This window comes from Amia ocellicauda, chromosome 17, assembly GCF_036373705.1.
Source record: "Amia ocellicauda isolate fAmiCal2 chromosome 17, fAmiCal2.hap1, whole genome shotgun sequence".
Lineage (NCBI taxonomy): Eukaryota > Metazoa > Chordata > Actinopteri > Amiiformes > Amiidae > Amia > Amia ocellicauda.
The window spans coordinates 15,684,276-15,690,669 of NC_089866.1; positions in this window are offsets into that span (position 1 = coordinate 15,684,276).

The following is a 6,394-nucleotide window of genomic DNA, read 5'->3' on the forward strand; positions in this document are numbered from 1 at the left end:
ACATGTGAGTTGCATACTCAAGGCGTGGCAAATAAATACATGATTATTATTATTATTATTATTAAAATGAATACTGCTCCTACTACGAATGCTGATAATAATAATACAGAGCTCGGCAGTGTGTACAGGACTCTGCCTCCAGGTGGCACTAAAGCTGCAGTTTGTTTGGCTTTCCGCGCAGCTCCGCAGGCCAGCGCGTCTCTCTGCGCATGCGCCTCCGCCGCGACCCCGCAGCCGCACTGTGGCCTCCAGGCTGCTGCGTGGCGGGTCCGTCTCTTGAACTAGACGCAATACCCAAATACGTGCTCTATACCAGCAACAGCGAGATCGGGCATCCCTGTGCTAAAACGTCGCATATTATATATAACGAAACATGTAATGTAGAGTTTGAATGCGAATAGGGTCAATTCTATAGCATGAAAGAAAGAAATACAATAATTCATTATTTTCTTCTTATTCTTATTCTATTCATCATATTATAATAATAAAACTACTAAAACTCACAGACAGGCAGGGAGTGAGTCTCTCAGTTAGTCAGTGTATTAGTCAATTATAACCATACAAGTGTGGTAGTGTCATTGCCTTATTTGGTTACTATTTACATGAATTCTCCCTTCATAGCATTCATTGTGATTTTTGAAGAAAATATTTAAAATGATATTTTCACCATGTGTGTTCCATACTCAAGGTTTAATAAATACATTATTATAATTACTTCATGCAGTGCTGGAGGAAGGTCTCTCCAAGATGCCACTTGCTTCGATCTACAGCTTCATTTGTCCACGTCACACCTGCAGAGTTTATGACTTAATCTTCCTATCTTTTATGTGGTCATCTTCTATATATATATATATATATATATATATATATATATATATATATATATATATATATATATATATATATAAAATATTGATACGGACTAATGATGATGGTGATTATATATATAACACACATACACACACACACACACATTTATACACTCACCTAAAGGATTATTAGGAACACCATACTAATACTGTGTTTGACCCCCTTTCGCCTTCAGAACTGCCTTAATTCTACGTGGCATTGATTCAACAAGGTGCTGAAAGCATTCTTTAGAAATGTTGGCCCATATTGATAGGATAGCATCTTGCAGTTGATGGAGATTTGTGGGATGCACATCCAGGGCACGAAGCTCCCGTTCCACCACATCCCAAAGATGCTCTATTGGGTTGAGATCTGGTGACTGTGGGGGCCAGTTTAGTACAGTGAACTCATTGTCATGTTCAAGAAACCAATTTGAAATGATTCGACCTTTGTGACATGGTGCATTATCCTGCTGGAAGTAGCCATCAGAGGATGGGTACATGGTGGTCATAAAGGGATGGACATGGTCAGAAACAATGCTCAGGTAGGCCGTGGCATTTAAACGATGCCCAATCGGCACTAAGGGGCCGAAAGTGTGCCAAGAAAACATCCCCCACACCATTACACCACCACCACCAGCCTGCACAGTGGTAACAAGGCATGATGGATCCATGTTCTCCTTCTGTTTACGCCAAATTCTGACTCTACCATCTGAATGTCTCAACAGAAATCGAGACTCATCAGACCAGGCAACATTTTTCCAGTCTTCAACTGTCCAATTTTGGTGAGCTTGTGCAAATTGTAGCCTCTTTTTCCTATTTGTAGTGGAGATGAGTGGTACCCGGTGGGGTCTTCTGCTGTTGTAGCCCATCCGCCTCAAGGTTGTACGTGTTGTGGCTTCACAAATGCTTTGCTGCATACCTCGGTTGAAACGAGTGGTTATTTCAGTCAAAGTTGCTCTTCTATCAGCTTGAATCAGTCGGCCCATTCTCCTCTGACCTCTAGCATCAACAAGGCATTTTCGCCCACAGGACTGCCGCATACTGGATGTTTTTCCCTTTTCACACCATTCTTTGTAAACCCTAGAAATGGTTGTGCGTGAAAATCCCAGTAACTGAGCAGATTGTGAAATACTCAGACCGGCCCGTCTGGCACCAACAACCATGCCACGCTCAAAATTGCTTAAATCACCTTTCTTTCCCATTCAGACATTCAGTTTGGAGTTCAGGAGATTGTCTTGACCAGGACCACACCCCTAAATGCATTGAAGCAACTGCCATGTGATTGGTTGGTTAGATAATTGCATTAATGAGAAATTGAACAGGTGTTCCTAATAATCCTTTAGGTGAGTGTATATGTGTGTACCCTGTGAATATCCATCCATTTCAGTTCTGAAAACATTCAGCTATATAGGTTCTTATTGCATGTTATTAGGTAACTGGTTACAAGGCAATGAAGAATTATTGCCTACAATGTCCCTTTATAGTGTCTTCTTTAATGTCGCTGACTGCTGTACCTAAAGATTAATGTTTACAGAGAACAAATGCTGGGATGTTTTGTAGTAAGATATTGAATTTGGAGACATGGACCAGTGAAAAAACAAAAACACAGCTAAAGTGTAATTTAGCGCCGAATGTTGCCACAACGTGAATGATGAGAAAAACCTGGATTCCATTAAAGTCAGGTCATTCAATAATGAAATACCCCCAGGAAGCTCTCTGATACTTGTCTTTCTTATTACTTCTGTCTTTGCAACAGTGGTACACGTTAACTGCAGAGTAATATATATATATATATATATATATATATATATATATATATGAGCTGCCACAGGGTTAATAGGTTTTACTTTGTGTTTGGGGAAAAACACTTCTTTCCATAGAGGGATTTTTTTTCCCTTCAACGAGGCTCTGCATCCCTGGTCCTAGAGAGCTCCAGACATGCCTTAAGTGGTCTATACAGGAATGTGTTAACTTGAGCCAATTATGCAAAGGATTGCTCCAATTAAGTCATCAGAACTCCGTTTGAAAGAGGCACTGCAGCTCTCCAGGACTAGCCTTGTAGAATAATGTTTTACCCAACCGTGACTCTATACACTGATCTGAACCTCAAACCTAGTTTAATCATTAAACAATATCACATATTACTATGGGGGGTGATAAGTATAAGGACATTAACACTTGTATTGTTAATTAACACTTATTAGCCTTGACCATAGCCAGTAGCACAATGTGGTAAAACGGCATTGGTGTGGCCTTCAGGTCTGCCTTGTTTACAGTGTAAAGCAGAATCTGTTGTGAGTAATGCATCGGACAAATTACTGCTGCATCGCATGGGTAGCACTGTGACATCAGCTGAACTGCATTCCCTGCTCACCGTGTCATAACAGAAAGAGACAACCACAACCACAGGAGCTTAACGGTGATTAGTAGCACTCCAGTAAGTTGCACAATCCACGCTTGGTATAACGTCAGTAACTTGACAACACCCCCCAATACTGTTACCCCACTAATGCCCGTGACTAACCACCACACATCCATCCCAATACACAGATATATTCACAGCCGGTCACACTCACACCGGGCCTCGAGGGAGGGCAATATTATATTAAGGCATGTATTTAAAACTGGTTTCTGACCTTATTATCCAAAAGCTATCTAATCATCATCTGTGAAGTCTTCGTCTTTAAAGAAATATGCACATCTGCAAAAAAGCCTCATTCTTTGGCTATGGGTGTCGCAGTGGTGCATCTCGGGGTGGAGGCTACACACTACACTTTAACAAATTTTAACCATAGCACCCCATTCTGCACTTTAATATATGTCACCATGTTTTTTCTTGCATTATCGTTATCAACAACTTTGCCACAACTATATTGGATTTGTGTGCTCTGCAGCTGCCAGTCTGCTTTGCTGGGCTTGTATTAGTCTTGGAAAGTAGGTCTACTATACTAATAATGTAGTCTACATACATGATACAGGCATCATATTAAAAGGGAGACATGGATGACAGTTTAATGTACATATTAGACCTTTTACCCGTCTGTAACACGTTATCTAATGATAATTGACTTGAGTACTTACTATTCTAACCAGAGCTAACTAAACCTGAAAATCCACTGCAAACAATAGTTATACCAGAGTATTTTTAAATTTTCGTATAACATTTATACAATTTCCGACTTGCTGCCCTGGTGCAACACCACCATTTATAGTTAATTACACTGAAGTTGCTTCTGAACAAATCTCCCCTGGGGTGTCTATGGTCTCCCTATGGTCTCCCTGCCCCCTGAAGCCATTGTGCACTAAGAAGGAAAAAAAAAAAAAAAAAAGTATCTTCTGTACTGCGTGAAGGAAGGAGACAGGTCTAAATGGAAGGGCGGTGAGTGCTGCTCAGTACGTCTCTGCATATTACCACTGAGCTTCACAACAGAGCTTTTAATAGAAGCCTGTTATTACGCAAATAATTCAAGCTGCAAAACCAATGCCACAGTGTAGAAAAAAGGGAAACTGAAAAGAATCCAGCATCCAGTGTAAAATAAAGAGCAAAGATTCGCCTCACTTACCTTCCTCTCATGGAAAGGTGAATGCAACGTTTTTCTGGTGCACCACGGCCTTTGTGTAATCTGTGGCCTTTTCACTAAAAGCAACATTTTATTTTGAGATGCTTCACCTTATTGGGATATTGTCATCGTCTGAGGAAGACATCCATGCAATGCAACAGGCAGCTGGAGATGTGGAGGTACACTGAAAATGTGTTTTCATACTCACAAAATTGACCCACCTGTAGTATCCTAATGAAGGTAATGTTATAAATCTCCTAAAGCAAAATAGATTATTTATTCAACTTCAATGGGGTATTTTTCCCTTCAAGGAGAAACCAGTAAAAGCGTAAGAACTATACTTCTATTAATGTAAAAGGATTAAGCATTTCACCCCATCTACCATTCACACCATCACATCTAAAAAAAAAAAAAAAAAAATTTATATATATATATATATATAACCAATTTGAAATGATTCGACCTTTGTGACATGGTGCATTATCCTGCTGGAAGTAGCCATCAGAGGATGGGTACATGGTGGTCATAAAGGGATGGACATGGTCAGAAACAATGCTCAGGTAGGCCGTGGCATTTAAACGATGCCCAATTGGCACTAAGGGGCCTAAAGTGTGCCAAGAAAACATCCCCCACACCATTACACCACCACCACCAGCCTGCACAGTGGTAACAAGGCCTGATGGATCCATATTCTCATTCTGTTTACGCCAAATTCTGACTCTACCATCTGAATGTCTCAACAGAAATCGAGACTCATCAGACCAGGCAACATTTTTCCAGTCTTCAACTGTCCAATTTTGGTGAGCTTGTGCAAATTGTAGCCTCTTTTCCCTATTTGTAGTGGAGATGAGTGGTACCCGGTGGGGTCTTCTGCTGTTGTAGCCCATCCGCCTCAAGGTTGTACGTGTTGTGGCTTCACAAATGCTTTGCTGCATACCTCGGTTGTAACGAGTGGTTATTTCAGTCAAAGTTGCTCTTCTATCAGCTTGAATCAGTCGGCCCATTCTCCTCTGACCTCTAGCATCAACAAGGCATTTTCGCCCACAGGACTGCCGCATACTGGATGTTTTTCCCTTTTCACACCATTCTTTGTAAACCCTAGAAATGGTTGTGCGTGAAAATCCCAGTAACTGAGCAGATTGTGAAATACTCAGACTGGCCCGTCTGGCACCAACAACCATGCCACGCTCGAAATTGCTTAAAATCACCTTTCTTTCCCATTCAGACATTCAGTTTGGAGTTCAGGAGATTGTCTTGACCAGGACCACACCCCTAAATGCATTGAAGCAACTGCCATGTGATTGGTTGGTTAGATAATTGCATTAATGAGAAATTGAACAGGTGTTCCTAATAATCCTTTAGGTGAGTGTATATATATATATAAAAAATCTGCAGTTAAGTTCATATTGAGACCAAAAACAAAGCATCTTTGTGTGCGATACCTGTATGACACCACAGACAAGTTAAAGTATTAATGTTAAGTCAGGCTTGAAAGTACATACCAAGAAAATAGTGGGAAACTGTAGTAGAATTGCCTTTCTGCATCATGACAGCCATCAAATAAACATGCATCCACATTAAAGGATAATACTGGGAGGCGTGGACATTTTGCTAATATAGCTCATACTACTGTTCTATTGAAGTCCACTATTCCCCCAAGACAATAATATTTCCCTCCATATGCTTTTTTTTTTTAATTGTGTATGCAGAACTGTCCTGGGTAACAGCTCTGTAACCTAGTAACCAGAGCGGCAGTATTTGTAATTTGTAAAGTCTTATGTTGAGACAGCCACTCTCATTTGCTCCATTACAGCATCACATTAACCTCTTTAAAAGGGAGCTGCCTCTTTGAAAGATTATTGTTTCCCACCTTTTTCCATCTTAATTTCCTTGGCATGCAAATCAGGGCTTGAGGTATCAGTGCATGTGATATTTGTGCCTTGTAAGTACAGATTATTATTTTTTTTAAATAAAGCTTAGTTC